Source organism: Amblyomma maculatum, chromosome 1, assembly GCF_055883805.1.
Source record: "Amblyomma maculatum isolate TAMU_Amacu chromosome 1, ASM5588380v1, whole genome shotgun sequence".
NCBI lineage: Eukaryota > Metazoa > Arthropoda > Arachnida > Ixodida > Ixodidae > Amblyomma > Amblyomma maculatum.
Window position 1 is genome coordinate 404,027,482 of NC_139344.1, and position 20,855 is coordinate 404,048,336.

Consider the following 20,855-nt stretch of genomic DNA (forward strand, 5'->3'; position numbering starts at 1 on the left):
CGACAGGAACACGGCTTGGGTCTTCGCTTGAAGGATCAAAGGCAGCACCTCCACCAGATGTCACGTAGTGGTGACGAGGTGGACGACACAAATGAAGGGTCGATGTTTGCACTAAAGAAACTCTTTATTTGGGCTGACTTGCGCCCGCAAAAGAACTAAGCAACTCGGCGGCGGCGATAGAAAAAAACGTGCTCGTTGATCGTCGAACAAAGAATGCCCGTCACACTCGTCATCGCTCAATTTAAAGGCTGCACAGAACAATCTAGATAACGTCGCAAACAGCTACCAGCACGGCCTGGAACATTGTGGGAAGACACCAGAGTGGCCGGAACCTTCGAGACACATCTCGGTGCATCTTGCGCTACAACAAAACTGATAAAGGTGTGACTCGCGACATCGAGCATTAACAAACAGATTACGGAACTGATACGCGGTCCAGAATCAGAGTGATAAGCCTGTATGCCGGCGGCTGTTAAAAATCAACAAATACTGTTTTGAAGGTTTCGCGGCAATACCTATAATATCAGTGATTAGCTTTTCGGTACCAAACGTTTTCTGGGTTTCTTCGTTTTATTCCTATTGAATATAAATGTCGTTAGTCTCCTTTTTAATACATTACCCCATTGAGCTATGGCCCCTCTAGCATCCCTAACTGTGTTCTTCCGCCACAACCTTCTCACCGACCCTCTCCCCCTTCTCCAGCCCAGTCAAGGGTGCCCATCTTGGAAGCCAAATGTGCCTTCGATCGAGTTCTCCCAGCACCTGGTCGACGAATGATCTGGACAGAGGATCTGGTGTGATCTATGGCTGCCCGGTGCACGCAAGGTGAGGAGAAACCGCTTTCAATCTTCTATGCCGCGCACTACCCTTAGGACGAACTTTCAGCGTGATCACAGCAGCCGCAAACATGGCGCGGAGGAGTGTGTTCGTGTGTGCACCATATACGTGGCTTGACGCATAGGTGGGAATACCTGCGAGAAGGAAAGGCGCATGCGCACCTCTTCGTGCGTTGGTGGGGAGGTGTCAGTACTCTGCTAATTGCCGCGTGTTCTTAACACGGCGCGTAACCGACACCAAACACCCATTTTTCTCTGTATTAGGCTAAGCATTTCGAGGCTCATGGTGAAAATCACGCGTCGGCGAGCGTTTTCCGCGAGATGTGTCAGCGAGTTTCCGCGAGCGACATATACTGCCCCTTTCCTTTCCTGTAAGCCAATTATAGAATGCCGGTGAACTTTGATGCGTTCAACGGAACCCTGGTTTTTTTCGACAAAGGGGCGCGTTATATACAATGTGCAGCAGCGAATTTCGGGCTTCCGCATTTCTCCAGTTCAGATTCTTCAGTGCTCTATGCATGTTTTTGGTTAGTGTTAACTGCGAAATAATAAGTTTCCCTGCTTTGGATTTAAATGTAAATGTGTTGAAATTGCGCATTGTTATATGTGTTTTACTTGCGGAATTCCATTTTGCTGCGTTTTGTTGGGGCCGAGCTTCTGTGGATGACACCATTTGCTCCGAGCCCTCGCCGTCATTTTTCTGCTTGGGACAGCGCAGTTGAATGTACTGTTGGCCTGTTTTTTTTTCGCAAATGATTCTGCGCCATAGGATTTCGTCATCGAGCTGCGCAATGCGTACCCTTTTTATTAACTTAGCGCAGTGTGGCCTCTGTAGGAAAATGGTTCGTAGCCATATTGTCATTTAAAAGAATTGTCATATAAAAGAATTATATGCAACGACCTGCTCATGTCTGCAGCCCCCCCCCCCCCCCCCCCCCCAGAAATATTTAAGAATAAACGATAGTGAGCCCGGATAAAACATGCATATTTTGCCCCTGCTTCTGGCACATCCACTTATCTGAGGACCACCTCTGTTCACGCAGATTGCAGCCTGCGGGCAACAAAACAACCAGCTACGGGACGATGGGCCTATTGTAGCTGTTTGCCGCGTGGTCGGTGAGTGCTAGCGCCCCGGCTGTTCTTTCCTGCCGAGCCCTAAGTCGATGTGCATGACGTGGCTAAGCTCCGAAGTGAAAGTTATCCGTTCATCTCCCTCACGGGGCAGACGGCAGCATGTGTGTCAGCTTCAAACCTGCTTTAGGTACTGAACAATCATCCACACCGCCTTAGGTTTTCCTGCTATTGGCGCTTTGTATTTTCTTCTTCAATTCGCGGCATCACTGGTTCCAGGCTGGAAGATACATACCGAAGAAACATTTCTTCCGCCCCACCCTAGCTTTTCTTCTGAAGAAGCAATAGCCTATTTAAAACCCTGCTAGTGAGGATCGCACTGCCCAGACGAAGACAAGCCCTCTTCTCGAAGCGTTGGTTCGACTTGCAAACTGAAGACACCTCTCCCCCTCCCCGCCCCCTATGCCCTAGTTTAGTGTTCTTTCATAAGGGGCATATGCGACTCTTAAACTACACAAATAGTGTTCGCTTTGAAATATTCCGTGCCCAGGTTCGAAGCCTAGGTCCTGCAGCCACCCTTTCTTAAACTCCACATAGATTACAGGTCAAAGTCTGCCGAACTGCTCGCATAGAAAAAGCAGACTCGACAACTGTATTAATACACCGCGTGAATTCTTCCCATGTTCGCCACCTTGACATCACTGAAGCCGTGCACCTACAATAATGTAGCATACTTTAGCATATGAGCATACCTTAGCATATCCGTACACTAACGCAGAGACCTAAAATAAAAACGTCTGGCTTCAGCCACCTGATTCCGTAAAATCCCTGAATACAAGCGAGATACGGCAAAAACATAACCTGTCCCTTACGCCGATGTTTTGCAAAACAAAATCCCGCATGAATATTCTCACATTAAACGAATGAAAATCTATCCCTATGAAGATAGTAACCTCACACAACTTTGTAGAAAACTTCGAAACATTTATCTCAGATAAACCGTTCAAATAGGGCAGTTTTTGTAACCCACGTTATTGTGTGTATTCAAATTCAAGTATACTGTGATTTTTTTTTTCACTTTGCTGGTTGCACAGCAATTTTTCCACCATTTTTTTTATTCCCATATGCAGTTCTTCATTTACTATTTTGTTAGTTACTGTGCTAATCTGAGACTTCATCGTTTTAGTAACGCTGCTATATTCTCCATGCGTTTGATGTCATATACTTTGTTCGGCATTGTGATATCTGTATTGTATTGCCCCTCCTGCTTAGGCCAGTTTATGTCGTGCAGTATAAATAAATGCATTGTAGAACCACCAAAAGCAGCCAGAAAAAGATCAATATGGCCTAATGACCGCGAAAAATGCCACGTCCCGCAATACAATATTTGTGCTTGCTAGAAATGCAAAAAACCGCTAAATTTATCGGGAAAATCGCTAACTTGGCAACATTGCTTGGTTTGGTTCCTCCCCATAATTAGATCTCGGGCGATTTGGACCAAAATCGATATCCAGCCTTATTCGACTATTGTGAACACGATGACGACCTCCAATTTCGGCAGGCCCACATCTAAAATTTTACCTCGGCCGATTGGACTAAATCTATGTACAGCCTAAGCCTGCTATGGCGAACCCGATGATGACCTCCAAATTTGGCCTGGTAAATGAAGCCGAGAGGAGACGCACAACAATGACTCGCACAGCGGTTTGGTGCCTGTACTCTCCGGCTGAGTAAGCCTGCCCACAAACTGACATGCTGATCATGGTTGTAAGCAATAAGCTATGCAGGCATTCAGTTTCTTACAGGGAAAGGTGGCGGCGCTGAACTTGACACTATGGACTAAGAATCATGCAGGCATTCGAAATCACAGGAAAACAGTGCGCCCATTATCTTGAATACCTCGATTAGTCATAAAAACGGGATTGGATCCTGTATTAAAATGTTTTGATTTGACACTATAGGGCACGAGAACACTACCTGCATTGGAAACCTGCAGTGCGAGCCTGGTGCGGAAAACCCCGGAACTGCTTTAGCACAATTCCAAGCCAGCCTCCAAGGGGGGGGACGGGGCAGCAGCCTAAGCGCTAAGCAGTTGTGGGTGTCTGGCGTGGTGCCTTTTCTGCATGCGCCGCCTGAGGCTGCTAGCAACGCTCAAAAACTATACGGTCGGAGTGCATATCTAGTGTGGCAGAAGGCAATCCAAAAACTCAACAGTGCTTCCGTTTGTTTTAGGCAATAGCGTATTAGGGTCGCTCGGGCGAAACGCCGTCACTGGACCGCGGAATCGAGATTTTGCCTACGAAGCGTAAATATATAAAGAATCTAGAATTAGAATGCGATCTTAAGTTCAGTTCAGTCGTTCAGTTCTGTCCGACTCTTCGTGACCCTATGGACCATGTCACGCCACGCTTTCCGGCCTCTCACTATCTTCCTAACATCACATAACTTCATCTGCAGTGCCTCGAGGATGCCATCTAACCATCGCGTTCGCTGCCTACCCCTTCTCCGGCGACCCTCAACCTTTCCCAACATCAAATCTTTCTCCAGCGACTCCTCTCTTCTCATCAGATGACCACAGTAGCTGAGCTTTAACTTTAAAATTTGACCCTCCAATGAGCAGTCAGGGTTTATGGTCGACAATATCGACTGATTTGATCTTCTGGCAGTCCAAGGAACTCTCACGAGCCTTCGCCAGCACCACAATTCAAACGCGTCAATTCTTCGGCGGTCAGCCTTTTTCACAGTCCAACTCTCGCATCCATACATGACAACTAGAAAGACCATAGCACGAGTTATACGGATCTTGGTTGGCAGACTGTCTCTGCTCTTTATTAGGCTCTCTTTCCCAGAAGCAGGCGTCTCCTAATTTCATGGCTGCAGTCTCCTTCCGAGGTAATCTTGGAGCCCAAGAACAGAAAATCTGTCACAGCTTCCACTTCTTGTCCATAGGTGCTCCAGGACTTGTTAGGGTAAGACGCCATGATCTTTGTCTTGTTAATGTTCAGTTTAAGCCCAAACTTCTCACTCTCTTCTTGTACGCGCATCAGAAGTCTCATGAGTTCCACTTCACTTTCTGCCATTAAAGTGGTATCCTCCGCATATTAAAGGTTGTTGATACGTTTTCCAGCAATCTTCACTCCAGCTGAAGACTCGTCCAGACCGGCCTTCTTCATGATGCACTCTGCATATAGGTTAAATAGGCAGGGCGACAGTATGCAGCCTTGCCTCACTCCTTTCTCGATCGGAAACCAATCAGTAAGACCATGCCCGGTTCTGACTGTGGCCTCTTGCCCTTCATACAGGTTCCTGAGGAGACAGATGAGGTGAATTGGAACTCCCATCTCTTGGAGAGCTTGCCACAATCTGCTGTGATCTACGCAGTGAAACGCTTTCGCATAATCAATAAAGCAGAAGTAGATGGGTTTCTGGAACTCTCTTGCTTTTTCCATGATCCAGCGAAGGTTAGCAATTTGGTCTCTAGCTCCTCTGCCCTTGCGAAACCCAGCTTGCACGTCCGGAATCTCCCGATCCACATACTGCTGCAGCCTACCTTGGAGGATTTTCAACATCACCTTGCTAGGATGCGAAATAAGCGCGATCGTGCGGTAGTTGGAACAATCTTTGGCACTGCCTTTCTTTGGAATGGGGATGTAAACTTACCTCCTCCAATCCTGTGGCCACTGTGGGTTGTCCAAATCTTCTGACATAATGTATGCAGAATGTTAACAGCGTCATGATTGAGGTTTTGAAGCAACTCAGCTGGAATGCCATCAATTCCGCTAGCTTTGTTCTTAGCAAGGCTGGCTAAGGTCCATTCAACTTCACTCTTCAGGATGCCCGGCTCGAGATCAGTAATCACAACCGTCTTATGTTGGGTTTGCACATTCGGGTCCTTCTTGTACAGTTCTTCTGTATATTCCTGCAATCTTAAAGGCGGTGCCAAAAGTGAAGGCTAAGGTTCAGCATCTGCCTTACTTTTTATACATTACGGTACCGTGTTCAACGTCGCAGCATTGATGCTAAGAAGGCATCAACATGCAGCGACCGACTGCATTGCATCGACTATCCAACAAAATATAATGTCTGGAGCGACAAAAGATGGACGCTGTGAAGTTGTCGCCCATTTCCCCAATATATTTTCTCACGTCTCTGACAACTCTGTTCGCGCCAGAGCTCTTTAATATTTATTACCAGTTGCGAAACTTCCCTTAGGGCGCATGTATTAAAAACAGCGTGTTTTGATTGATCAAAATTCGGATGCCTACAAATATTGGCAGCGCCCGCGTCCATTAATGTAAACTGTGTCTCAATTGCAAACTTTCAGATTGTTGATAAGTGCACGATCACCGGAAAAATAAATTGTGTCCAAGAGTTGCCGTAGCTCTAATTCTTGGACGTAACAGCCTACAGGTAATAGCGTGAAAAGTAAGAAAGAAAAAGAACGATGTCCCGAAATCAATGACGGTAATAACACAATGCTTCTATTGACCGCTCCTAGATGGCGCGACAATAGACACATGAAAAATGCGTACTCAAAACCGATCACTTTTTGAAGCGGAGTTTCCCAACTGGTATAATCCAAAACCTCTGGTTTGCACAATCCCGACGGCACGGAGATCAAATGCGTCACAGCGTACGCCCAGGAGGTCGGAAATGGCTGTTCCGCCTCGGTAAATAAAACGCTCCAACCAGCCGGGTGGCGATACTACACCAATTCCGCCGATTTTAGTCCATTAGCTGCGCTGTGGGTTCACTCTGAGCGCATATTTTGGCTACGATACCTTTAACCATAATGTCGATTAGGAACACTGAAAAAGAGCACATCGGCTACAATTTTTAATGCCGTGAATTTCACATTATTTTATTGCACCCGAACAGCAATAATTTTTCTTTTTCGTAATGTTGTGTAATATATGGTTTGTGTTCTTTATTATTATACCGACTTGGCCTTCCATCCTGTATTGCACTCTGTACGTGGTGGTAAAGCATATAAATAACTCAGGCTTGTACGCGTGGCGATCAAAACATGCTGGTATGTTTGGCCGGATGCCGCTCTATAAATAGTCTGTGATGTCATCGGCTTGAAATAAACATAATTAGGTGGTCAGAATATTTATTTTCCTTGTACGCATGAAATAAAAGCAGTAGAGGTGACAATACCTATATATCTTATTGCCTTCTTCCTTTCTAGAATCGGATTTTATGCCGGCAGTCCTATGATCACCATATGACCTCGGCTCCTTCCTGATGGCATCAATAGCAGTGATTTCTTCACTTACTCGCGTGAGTGCACTGTCATTAGACCTTATGATACAACTGCGTAATCAATGAACGCTATAGACATTTGGACTGAATGAACATCAAAAGCTTCACCAGGAAGCTTCACAGCAGAGGCGCTGTGAAAGTTTGTGTGATATTATATTATGTATCATTCTGATAATCATCATCGAACTTACGAAACAACCCGATCTAGAAGTGGCTCGTATTTGTATTGATAGTGCACTGATTTGCATAGATTATATTTTCTTTGCTTGACACTAAACCTCCTCTACTGTGTTAACATGAAAACTCTGTATAGAACTAGAAAATGAAACTTAGCATTTTAAACTTGGATTTCGGGACATGCATATATATGACTTTCCGTCAGTATTCTGTTTCACAAAGCTTGATATCAGAAACTGAGCCGCAATAACTTCAGAGTAACTGCGATGAACAGGTTCTCCCGTGAACCGTACATTGAAGCTTACAATTTTTTTTCCAACGAAGCATCCCCCATATTGGCTTGAATTCTTCCGCATCAGTTGAAAAAAAAAGTTTTTGGGTTAAGCTTTGCCTGAACGTATTTATACGAGCGAATGCTCTGTTAACAGTGGATTTCCATGGATTAGCAACGTTGTACATGGTTTAATGTTTTAAGTGGATGTTAATGAGTAAGTACTCCCTTATCACAAATGTACTCCACTTTAGGGCATTCCCCAAAGTATCCGACCAACACCATTCCCACTTCGAGTTGTTGATCAATTCGCCCTCTCCCTATTATCTGTTCTGCTAACCGTCCTGGTTAGCTCAGTTAGTGGAGCGACTGCCCAGGAAAGGCGGTGGTCCCAGGTTTGATCCCCTGAGCAGGACGAATTTTTAACTACGAAGTTTCTGAGAAAATTGTATAGCTTTTCTTTGTAGCCATATGGCTGCGCTTGAGTGGATGTCAATGAGTAATTACTCCCATATAAATATATATATAGATATATATATATATATATATATATATATATATTGTAAAGAAGTCCCGATTAAGAGGGAAGATACAAGTCAAGCCACCTCCACTCAGGTCTTTCTCGCTACCAGTGCCCGCTACCAGTGTCTGGATCCCCGCTTGACACTTGGTGGAGGTGCGGGGTTGACAATGCCATCGACCATGCTCTCACGCCAGATCTTCGCGCCAAACTCCTCGACTTGCTGAACCGATTCCGAGCTTCTTTTGACATCCAGCAGCCATCCATGAGTGTGAACTCAACTGTTTCACCACCACATCTATACTGGCGCGCACGCCCTATTACGTCAACGTCCTTATCGTGTATCATCATCAAAGCGCCGCATTATTGATGAGCACGACGACAAGAAGCTCATTAGAGGTGTCATTCAACTTTCCATTAGCCCGTCACCAGTTGTTTTATTCAAGCAGAAAAACTGGTCTATTCGATCTGTGTGGACTACCACCGCCTTAATGCGATCACACGAAATGACGTCTATCCGCTACCACGCATAGACGAATGCGCTGGACACTTTGCATGGAGCGGAAATTTTCTTTTTAATCGACAATCGCTGAGGACGATCGCCCAAGACAGCTTTTGACTGGCTGTATGAGTTCAACGTCAGGCCGTTTGGCCTGTGTAACGCACCGGCACCTTTGAACGCATGATGGACAATATTCTCCAAGGTTTGAAGTGGCACACATATCTCTGCTACTTGAATGACAATGTCGTATTTTCATCCTACTTCGCTAACCACCTAACTCTCCTTGAAACTATCTTGCAAGGTATTAGCGACGCCGGCTGTAGCTAAATCTGAACAAGTGCCATTTCGCCGCTCGCCAACTCACTGTTTTAGGGCATTCGGTGTCCAAGGATGGCATCCTTCCTGATCAATCTAAACTCCGCGCGGTCACTGAGATCCCGAAGCCAACATCTATCAACCAACTACGCAGCTTTATAGGCTTATGCGCCTATTTTAGGCGTTGCCTTCGGAACATTGCGACCATCATTGCCCCTCTCACGTGACTTCTCAGCGCTCACAAAGATCTTTCTGCCTGATCGCCGGTTTGTGATACTGCTTATACGAGATTGCACACGATACTTATTCACCCACCGCATTGCGACATTTTGACCCGGCTGCCCCTACCGAAAACACCGATCCCAGCGACGCCGGCCTCGGCGCTGTTCTTGCCCACTGAAAAGCCGGTGTCGATTAATACGTTGTGGAGTACACAAGTCAAACGTTGACAAAGGCCGAGACCAACTAGTCGGTGACAGAAAAGGAATGCATGGCCATTGTTTGGGTACTTCAGAAATGTCGGTCATACTTGTACGGGCGCCCATTGGATGTTGTTACGGACCACCACGCATTGTGCTGGTTGTCTTCGCTAAATGACCCCATCGGCCGTCTCTCCCGCTGGTCGCTTAGACTAGAAGAGTATAATATCCGAGGCATCCCATCGTACAGGGCGCAAGCACTCCGACGTAGACGCTTTATCTCGCTCGCCAGTGCCGCCTGACGCTCCATTCTCCCCTGCCTCCAGCTCCGATTTAACTACCCTGTCCATCGATGACTGGCTATCAGAACAGAGCAAGTATACGCGGCTAACACCAATAATCGATTTTCTTACGAACTCGTCCCTATCACCGGCTCATCGTGCCCTTTGCGGTCAAGCGCAGCATTTCGCCCTTCGTGACCGTCTCCTCTGTCGACGCAACTATATGGCAGATGGCCCTAAATGGCTCCTCTTCGTACCTCGCCACCTCCGTAGTGATATCTGCGCATCTTGCCATAACGATCTGCAGCGTGGCCATGTGGGTGTATTTAAGACTTACGAACGGTTGCGACAGCGCTTTAACTGACGCAGTATGTATACCTTCGTCAGTAAGTATATGCGTTCGTACATCGATTGCCAGCGTCGCAAGCAGCCTCCTCTCCATCAGCCGGCTCCACTACAGCATCTTCCGTGCCCATACCTACCATTCGATCGAGTTGGCATCGATTTGTATGGACCTCTGCCGTGCACACATGCAGGGAATCGTTGGATCATTGTGGCCGTCGATCACACTCGCTATGCGGAGACAGCAGCACTGCAGGATGCCACCTGACCCACTATCGCGTCCTTTCTTCTTCATTATTTCATTCTGCGGCACGAGGCGTCCCGAGGTTGTTGAAGCGCTCCTATGCCAATATCAAACCATCCACCGGACAGCCAGCGCGTACCACCCTCAAACCAACGGGCTGACAGAGCACTCCAATCGCACACTGGGAGACATGAAGTCTAAGTACATCCCCTCCGATCACTCCGATTGGGGCAAGATTCTCCCATTTGTAACCTATGTATATACAACAACGCCGTTCAAGCAACTAACGGATTCTCGCCATTTTTTCTGATTTACGGGTGTGAACCTTCGTGTTCACTCGACACCATTCTTCCCTACCATCCTGATATCTGAATATATGTTGCTTTCAGCATCTGCCAGGCACTCTGAAGAATGTCGCAAGCTGGCTCGCTCGCTTACTTCAGACGAACAAGCCCAGAAGAAAGCGCACAACGACAGCAGCCACTCTGTCCACCAATTTTCTCCCGTTGCTCACGTGTGGCTCTGTGTCCCATCGACACCACCACCAGGTCTGCCCAGCAAGTTTACTTCCAAGTACCACGGAGCCTATCTAGTGCTCCATCAGATTTCTCCCGTCAATTACCTAGTTGAACCGCTAGCCGCTTCTACCGACCTTCTCTGCCGTGGGCATGAGGTTTTCACGTCTACCGTTTGAAGCCTTCTTACGATCCCGCTATCCTTTCGTCTGAGTTACGTAATGTTACGTAACGGCAGGACTAAACGATGGAACACAGCGATACAACAGAAACAGAACGACTTGATGACATGACGATGAAATATGCTTTAATGGCCAGCAGACTAGCGCGAGCGCTCCGCCCTGCGCCACTGCCCGCTTCGTCATCTTCGTAGCATTACCCGGGGCCACGGAGCGATCGTCCCGATCGATTGCTAGAAATTCAATGCATGACGTGACGATGAACACAGACACAGGATTGGGACATGAAACGCTGGACACCAGAATGAATTCGAAGATGTGAAGAATGCTTGCACCGGAGCACCAAGTCCAATCTTCACCGTTTGCAGACGGCCAAGGCTCATGGACACGTCTAACGGCTTGGGCGGGGGTGCTGTCTTCGCTCGAGTGGTCGTGAGGTCGCTTCGTCGTGTGGTCGGCAGGGTCGGTAGGGTCGGCTTTGGGCTCTTCCTGGTCGTCGTGTGTTGTGGTCAGGACTGGGGACAAGGCTGGGGACAGCGGCTGGTCGGGTCTGAGCAAAAAGGGCTGGGGCAGAACTGAGCGGCGATCTCCACGGGCTTTCGGCAGATAGACCCGGCGTACGGTTGGCTTCGACAGTGCAACGCAAGGATGGGGATGAACCGCACTTCCAACCAAATGTTACGTAATGGCATGACGAAGCGATGGAACACGGCGATACAACAGAAACAGAACGACGTGATGACATGACGATGAAATATGTGTTAACGGCCAGCGGGCCTGGCGCGAGCTCTCCGCCCTGCGCCACTGCCCGCTTCATCTTTTTAGCAATAAGGTAATGGATGTATGGGAAAACACTTATTATCATCGGCTTTAAGAGGTGATGGTTCAGTTTGATTGTTGGCCGCACCAGATGGCCGCCAGTTGCGTCCTGTCGGCGATCTCTTCGGCCCACTCACTGATTGAATCCTGGATGGCCGGGTCCGAGCAGCGCATCACGGCCTCCACTCCTCCAGAGATGGAGCTGGCAGCAAATCTGCGGGTGGCTGATAGGCCGCGCACACCCATGTAATGTGGTTTGCTCTAAAGTGGCGTCGACGCCACACTCTTTGCATTTAGGGTCAACCTGCTCTTTGAATATATATGAATATACTGTGGAGCAGCGGTAGGACCGGGTTTGCAGCTGAGGCCAGAGTATCCCCTGGGCCTTGCCTAATGAATTATGTGGGGGAGGAAAGGTGCACCTTCCGAGGCTAAAATGACTAGTTGTATCATTGAACGAGAGTAGGCCCTCCCTCGCGCCCTCGGGAAACGAGGTACTCACCTCCCGGCCGCCGAACCCTCGGGCATGTTCGCGAGCCTTCTCGTTCCTAGGATTGTCCGACTGAGCCGGAACCCATACCAGTCCTATCGTCCTACCAGGGACTGGACGATAGCTATTAAGGATGTTCCTGGCGGCAGTCGCCAGACGGCTCCTCCCGAAATTCCGTACGGCTGTTTTGGAGTCACTGACTATAACATCTGCTTCGGTAGATGCGACGGCCATCGCAATGGCTGCTTCCTCTGCAGCCTCTAAGGTTCCAGTGCATACAGTAGCTGAAGCTAAGATTTTGGAAGGCGTGGACTCACGAGCCCCAGTCACCTCGCTCCGTTTCTTCATATTCGGCCTCATCTACGTAAGCAACCGACTGGTTTCCTTTGTATTTGGTGAGTAGTGGACGTGCGCGTCACGCTAGTCGCCTGCTTTCGTGGTGAATGGCTTACATATTCTTAGGGAGGGGCTTGATAACAAGCTCCTTCCTGATTGCTGTAAGTAAATGTCTGGGATCGTCCGCCATATGTTCGGCACTGATGCCTAGCCTCAGCAAGACAAGCCTCCCGGCTTTGGTGCGTGCCTGTCTTTTGTACTGCGATAATAAAAGCGCTTCCTTGAGTTCATTAAGTGTGTTGTGCATGCAAAAAGCTAGAAGCCTTATAGGTTGAGGTGTTTGTCGATAGTCCTAGTGCTGTCTTGCAAGCTTGCCGGATAAGACACTCAACCTTTTGCTTTTCGTCTTGGTAAAGATGTAGATAGGCCAGTGTGTAGACTAACCTGGTGCACGGCCGGTCTCGAGGGAGAGAGCGCGCGCTCTTTCTTACGGCCTTCTCAATCGCCACGTGAACAATGGGAACTTTTCTCCTTGAGTCACGCTCTCCGCCGCCGCAAGGGGCGCGACCTGCTCACTGTTCGCTCCGCATCTGCTTCAGTGGCGGCGGGTGGCTTTTTCCTGGTTTCGCGCTGTCGCCCGCGGGTTTCGTGGTGAGTGCAGCCCCTAAATGAAAGATTACAGAAGGTGGACGCTGCAGCGGCATCCTGTCAGCGTGCTACATGCACAATGCTTACATGACATAAAGTATTAGTAGTATAACGTCAGAGTTAACGCTTTTAAGTTTTGTTTTCAATTTTGCTATAATTTATAGACCAGCAAATGTTTTATGTTGTATTATAAACATTATTTTAATTTTGCAAATAAACGTTGGTTTAATGAAATGTTTACATGATATCATGATTATTTCATGAAAAAACAGGAAATCTATTTCAAGCACTAATTCTTAGCAGTATTTTCTTTCTTTTTCTAGTATGTTTTTGAACTAATAGTTCCTTGTAACTATCTGTGCAGTAATGCCTGCCTTACAGAGCATTCGCTGCCCCATTATTTTGGTAGAATGCTTTGCTTATTATACATTCGCCACTGTTACTCAAGGGACACTCCTCAATAATGGATATAAAAGCTTTTCTCTGTGCTATTTATTCAGAGGTGACTATAGGAGTTGTATGTCGCGCTGTATTGCGCACCTATAGGCACCTAGTGTCGACACCGACGAAATCATTTCAGCTCTGCCGCAATCAGTAACCGAGGAACTGAAAGAAGTAATGGTACCTCCTGTCATCCCATTACCCACTGTCACGTATTCTGGTTTAGCTTACGTCGCTGGATACATTGTGAAGTTAATCAGTGACTTCGGGTGTGACGCTTGTGCTATCCTTCTCAAAACCAGCGAAAGAAGCAGCCCCATGTACACTATTCTGCGAGGACAAGATTCTAGCGGACTGCATTATCAAAAACCGGAGTTTGTAGCTCTCTTGGACAAGGTTGTGTCTTTTTTTGAAAAAGCTGTCGTGCACCTACCACACACAAATGGCCTTGTAGTCCTTCAAATCTTAATCCAGCCAGCACTTGAGAACTCACCTTTGCTGAGTTGCCCGGAAGGCATTGACAATAGCCAAGGTCCGCTTCTTTATTATGTGAGAAAATTCTCAGACTCCTTCTTGTCAATTATGCTAAGAAGGTGACAGACAGGAAGGAAAGGCCAGCTCCTTATGTGCACAAACCGTCCAGAAAGATTTTGAGACTTTATTTTCTACCCGCATGTACCGTTTTGATGAATGAGTGCAATGTGTTAACTTTGAAGGATATTTTTTTTATTGCTTGCTGCTCTTTTCAATTATGCATATCTGTTTATGCCCATTTCCCTGATTAAATGTTTTTTTTTATCACTGGTATTAAACTGACTACGACTGTCTACGTGTGCGTCAGTCGCGAGACTACGTATACATCTGCTGTCTTTCAACCTACTGATTTGTTTTAAACGAAGCTAGAACAGCCCACTTCACTAGACAACTGAAATTTTAACTGTATGCGTAAAGTTTTGTTTCTTACTCTGAATCTGAGACGTGCTATGAATTTTCGTCAGTGCCTCTTTTGCTCTAAACGAAAACGGCAGCGGTTGACAGAATGCTTGGAATATCCACCGAACAGTTTGCCATGCACTAGCGTCAGATCGCACTACACCTGCTTACAGCTTTCAAAGGCACACTGCATAAAATGGTACATATAGTTTTGTGAAAAATTTATGGCCAAAAAGTGTTGCTGTAAGTGCACCCGAAACTTCATTCGACCGTGCGCGACAGCACTGACGAAGGCGCGCGCACGCGCATTATTGACTATTTTATTGCTCATACACGATAAATCAGACGCTGATTACGGCTTCTTCCTATAAGCCATAAGGGGTGAAATATCAGGACCTGCCGGTTGCAACCAATGCGGGCGGAGCGAAGAGCGAGCGCGCGTTTCCCTTGCGCGTGAACGGCTGTAGCGGAGGAGCAGCAGTGGGGCGGTGGCGACCCCACCGAGGCGCGGCGGGCGGTGGAAACAGACCCCATTGGAGAGGCCGTAAGAAGAGAGAAACGCGCTCTCCCTCGAGACCGGCCGTGCCTGGTGATGATGAAAGCCTGAATGAGTCGACAGGTGTCGCGTTTTTCCATGCGCCTCCTCTTGTTGGCTATTCGCTTGATTAGGTCTGGCTGTTTGGGTGAATGTTGGGTTTTGCGCACTAATGACAAACTCAAAGGATTAATTAGGGCGAAATCCGAAGTCGCACCCCGACTAGTAGAACTTACGCCCTAAAGGATTGATGCTATATGTCACAGTTGCAAGCTAACAATTTTAATTTTAGTACCACCCCGAAGTGCAGTACCGTTCTAAATATACTAGCAGTTTGTGTTTTCCGAACCTTTAACAGGTGTTACAATGCCGATAACAGCCGTTATATCAGTGGTTACAGACAAAACAGAACGGCATCTCAACTTTCTAAAAATACAGTCCTTTAAATTGTGTTTAGTTTATGTTCATCAGTTGTGATAATTAAATATCAACTTGAGATTATGCAATTCCAGTTTCTGTTGGTCTTTTACCTTTGATACCTTTGTGCCAAAACATAAAGCCAACCGTCATCAATTTTGGCGTTGCACCTCGACGCACAAAGCGAAAAAAAAAAAGAAACGCATCCACCGCCGTTACCCGGTGATGCTGGTTTTACGACTGTAGGAAGACGGAAAACAAAACGCACGGGCCTGCTACTCTCTCTATAGCTGAGAAACCTCCGCTGCCTCATGCGGACAGAAGAGGAAATAGAGAAAAAATAGAATGAAGAGGGAGAGAAAGACGCGCGTCGGCAACAGCTGTGGCCAACCACCGAGGCAGTGGCGGGTGCAATGACGGCCTACAGCAGATACAAATCCAGTGGCAGGCTAGCCACCGCCAGAAGCGGCGGTGACCTATACCAGTCCGAGAGCTGTAAGGCCAGAAGCAGTTACTCACCTCCCCTTCCGATACGCGTTGAAATGCAAGAGCGTAAGCTGTTCAATGGTTCAGACGCTCGGATGCTCAACCGGAGGACCCGGGTATGATCCCGACCGTAGTGGCCGCATTTTGATGGAGGCGAAACGCAAAGGCGGCCGTGTGCTGTGTGTTGTCAATGCTAGTTAAAGATCCCCAAGTGGTTAAAATTAATCCGAAGCACTCCACTACGGTTCCTTCTTTCGTGTTCGACTCCCACCTTACTCCCTTGCTTACGACACGGTGCGGGTGTCCACCTAGACGTGTAACAGATACATGCGCATTTCCTTTCCTATAATCCAATCAAACAATTTATCGCCACAGCCCCTGATATCCCCGTTATGGTTTCAATAATCAGAGGTCGTCGGTACGACTCCCTCACACGTTTTAAAGCTCGAGCCGAATAGCAGTTCTATCTCCATCAACATAACGAACCGTTTAACGCCGCTCTCAACGTCGGGTGACCACCGATTCGACCACAATTCTGAACCAAATGGCTCTCCCACGGTTTTCCAACACCTTGAATGCGGAGCCGGTGACAGACCGAGAGAATCGGCGAACATGAAAAGTAACTATACTTACGCTTTCAAAAAAAAAAAACGGATGCGACAATACTGAAGCACCTCAAAGCGGACTTACGTTTACCCGGTGCTTTAGTGTCTTTGGCATCGGTGTGATGTCTCCAATGTCCGGGTTGAATACAGGACAACAAGAGCGCGCAACCGCAATCAAGAACCGTACGTACGCTGTCACATTCATCCGCAGCACTCTCCAAGTCGACGACTGTAGCAGTTAGTATGCTGGTATCGCACGTGAACACTTCGGCAGAGTACCGTACCACACAAGAATGTGATATCTGCAAGGTCACCAGCCTTTTTGTAATATCATTTATTGTCATATTTTGCGAGCTGTTTTTCACAACCATGCTGTCATTTTTGTCCTCTGCAGTCTGGGTGTCTTCCTGGGAAGCCAACGTTGGACGCAATTATGTGCTCTTCTATTAAGCTGAGTAGACGGCTATGCGTTGCCTGCACTGGCATCATCAACTCAGTGCAAGCTACTTCAGCAAAACCACGGTGCCCGCAACCCAGGAGGTAAGGATCATGCAGCTCTTCGATCCGTCCACTGTTTTGCTGCCAAAACCAACACTTGTAGGCTGTTAATATAGGTGAAAATTCGTTTTCCTCGTGTAGGGTAGATGATGCAGATGTACTCAGGAATTGAAAGCGAAACCTACAGAAAGCACATATCACTTGGTTTGGTTGTTTAGAGTGTGCACTATGCGCGAGAAAACATTCCCCAAGCGAGGCTACGGCAGAAAGGACCCCTATGTAATCAACTCTTCAGCATTTATTCCCTGACTAGCGTTTAGCTGCGCATTGTGCATGGTTACACTAAACATCTGGGCATTCCTCGTTTCCGGCTAGTGTTCAGCAGAAAGAAGAGGACGGCTGCAGTTGACTCGTGGCCAATGCCAGCTGTGCTCTTTAAACACCATCACCACCAACCATTCCCAGGCCAAACCATGGTACGTATGACTAAGGCTCAATATACCCGTTAACTGACACCTTTGAACTGGTGGCGGGTTTCAGGGAGGGCAGACTGACGGTACTGCGTTGCTTTTGCCATGGGTTCTATCGGTGTCATGAAGTGGTGCCTTCTACGCGGCTGTCACACTTTTTCTACGACATGATTATGCTACTACTGAAAGAGTCCATTCTTAACCCGCTGCTTCTTCGTTCTTGCACAGTACCGTTCGAGTGAGAAGCCGATATATGAGCTTCTCTTGGGGATTCATATTGTAAATGTCTTGCTCGTGGTTAAGAGGGAAGAGAAAGAACATTGTATGGGCAAATGTGTGATTGATTTCTCGATTGTCATTGGATTATTTGATTCCATCCAGAGTTAGAAACGGTTCCATGCGCCATTGGCTATACGGGCATGATTATTTCACTTTTAGAATTCAAGGTGCTTCGAGGTGCGACACGACAAACTACGTCGTGTTTGAGTTGTTGCAGGTTTGGAGTAGTGCAAAGCACATGGCTGAGGTCAAAGACATGGATAAGGAGATTAACGTCGCTTTCCTACGTGCCCTTTGGGTGGCCCGAAATTCTTCGATATTTAGCGTGCAGCCTGCTTGATTTTCTTGAGGGTGGTAGCGTTTTTAACATCGACCTCGATAGCCGGGCCCAATACGCGAAGGGTGGCAACCCCCGGTACTGGGCCCCTTTTAATCAAGCGCTGCCATAGGGCTACAAAAAAAAATATGCAGCTCCTATGCAATACATTTAGGGGACAAAAAAAACGTTCTGAACAGAGTTTTGACTCTTAACAGTGCAACTCACTTTACTTACCAAGATAAGCGCTTTACTTACCATCATCGCTATCGCTACTATAATCTTTGTCAACTAAATGCACCTTCATTGTCACCACTACTGCAATCAATATTATGACTAACTACAGCATCATTCGGCCGCGGCGACCGCTAGGTGCCCGTATTCTCTGTGATGTCAGTGCATAATAAAGAACCCCATGTGGTCGAAATCTCCAGATCCCTCCACTACGCCGTCTCGCATAGCCTGAGCCCCCCCCCCCCCCCCCCCCCCCCCCAAAAAAAAAAAACAAAAAAACAGGCTGTTGAGTCATTGACATCGCGGCTATCATCGCCAAATACTTCGATATCATTGTCATCGCTACTGTCATCTTCACGCTAGACGAGGGGAAATACGATCTGTTTCTCACGACTCCATCCTAATCAGAGGAGGCCAAAGAAGGGGCGAGACCGTATTGGCGGTACATGGTCTATTCTTACAGCGACACATTGTACTATCGCTCATTGATCAAATGTGAGCCATTGCTAACCTTGGCCGAGGTGGGGTAGTGAAGCTCTCTCTTCAGAATACTCCATCGGCCACAGAGTTTTTAAAACCCGAAGTACTATGAGGTTTGATATATACTCACTTCGTCTGTCACCATTCCTAGATACCTTGAAATCAGCACATAAGTACAAGCTAGATGACCCGAAATGATGCTTCCTTTTGCCCGAAGGCGTGGAGCGGGTTCCTAAATAATCAATAAAAATGCCAGAGAACTCGATATAAATGCATAGATTTTCTAATGCAATCGAAACCGAGAAATGTTGTAATTAAATGCTTCGTTTGCTTTTTTTGCAGGGTAATGTCGACAGCATGAACCTCAACTACTGTTTTTGGTGCTTTGAGGCTTTTGGACAAACAGTTCATCCTAATGCTCAAGGCACGGCGAATGACACACCGACGCAAGAAAAGCTCTACTACACGTCGCTTCAATTTATTTGGGCATTCTGGATATGATCACCGTTATTTTCAATAAATATCCATTGGTTTGTGTCATTAAAGACATATCGACTACGACGCAAGTGCAAGCACGTACGTCTGTGCTCTAGCTCACTGTTTTTCAGCCATAGTGCAATAATCGTACCTTTTCTGTTACAAAGCATGTCGCAGGTGAAGGCGTCTCCTTTTCTTGTGGGACGTATAATTTAAGTGGCCTTAGTAGTAACTCAGGGTAATTGGAAACTTGCACACAAATTGCTGGGATTTAACAGAACTGAACCGAGCTTCCAGAGTGGAAGCTTGATTAAGCATGGTCACACACGGTTTGGGTTTAACTCGGCCATTGCTGTCTACGGACTTTAAGGAAACGCTGCTGAATGACTGATTTCAGCGCGCTATTCCTTCGCTACTGCCTGCGAATATGTGAAGCTGTCTGCGGGATGAAGAGAAGACCAATTAGGTACACACACATGCGTGCTGCCTACTAAGCTACGAACTAAAAAGTAACAGCATACTTTCCTGTGAATGAGACTGAGAATGGCGTTATGCTTACAATACAGAGCGTGTTTGCAGACTCGGGTGGGCCAATCCATGCCATGCACCAAGGCACACACGCAGCCTTAGCATCATTAACGAGCCTCACTGAGAACAGCAAACACGAGAAACGCTTTTAAATGCGCTTGTGCGAATGAGAGATTGCAAGCATAACGCGAGGTCCGCACCTTAACGTGGATCTCTGAGTATCCATCTACGTTCACGGTGCAGGTGTCTCCAGGCTCAAAGTGCTTCTCCGCGTTCGTAGGTCCGTAGGATGCTAATATTCACGAAGCTTCAATTAGAGCGGAACTGGACCACGTCACGCTTCGCCCAGTGCCCAGACAGAACCCAATGTCAAAAACTCTAGAAAAAAGGCGAAGATGAGTAACTCTAGAAAGACCCTAAATGGTCAAACATGAACAAGAGGAGTTGAGAATTAGAATAAGAATCACGTAGCTTCGAAGTTTCACATATGATGCCCTTGCACACGAAGAGCTAAGCCGATAAGCATGGAAACAGTGTTAGCAGCTGGACCTTAATGGGCAATATTAGTTTGGAAAACATGAAAACGTGCAACATTTTGCCACGCAATATCTAAAAGCTTGAAGTGGCGCTTGATATCCCGCTCGCAGTCTCATCATCAGCCGGGCTAAAAACACTGCAATGCGAAGGCCTCTCCCATATTCCTCCATTTAACTGCATCCACTTGACCCCTGCGCGACAATGTTCGACGCATCTTCCTTATATATTGTCCTGCAAGGTCATGGAGCACGCCGGCCTCAGCAGATTTCAGTCCACGGGGAGTGGAATAAACCGCACGCCATAGTCGACCAAGGCCCCATCCGATCTGCACGGACAACATTCGGTCTCGGCATTAGCAGGGCTTTCTCACCGCGTACCTTACGCCTCCA

General features: G+C 47.2%; 1 long non-coding RNA gene across 1 annotated transcript in view; it reads left to right on the forward strand.

Moving 5' to 3' along the window:
* LOC146208720 (uncharacterized) overlaps positions 1-19,424 on the forward strand; it is a 33,329-nt gene extending 13,905 nt beyond the window's left edge. The window contains exons 2-6 of the long non-coding RNA XR_014703401.1: positions 703-825; positions 7,099-7,190; positions 17,042-17,187; positions 17,521-17,621; positions 19,267-19,424. This is a non-coding gene — a long non-coding RNA (uncharacterized LOC146208720). The remainder of the gene's footprint in view (positions 1-702; positions 826-7,098; positions 7,191-17,041; positions 17,188-17,520; positions 17,622-19,266) is intronic.
* Positions 19,425-20,855: the final 1,431 nt, after the last annotated feature.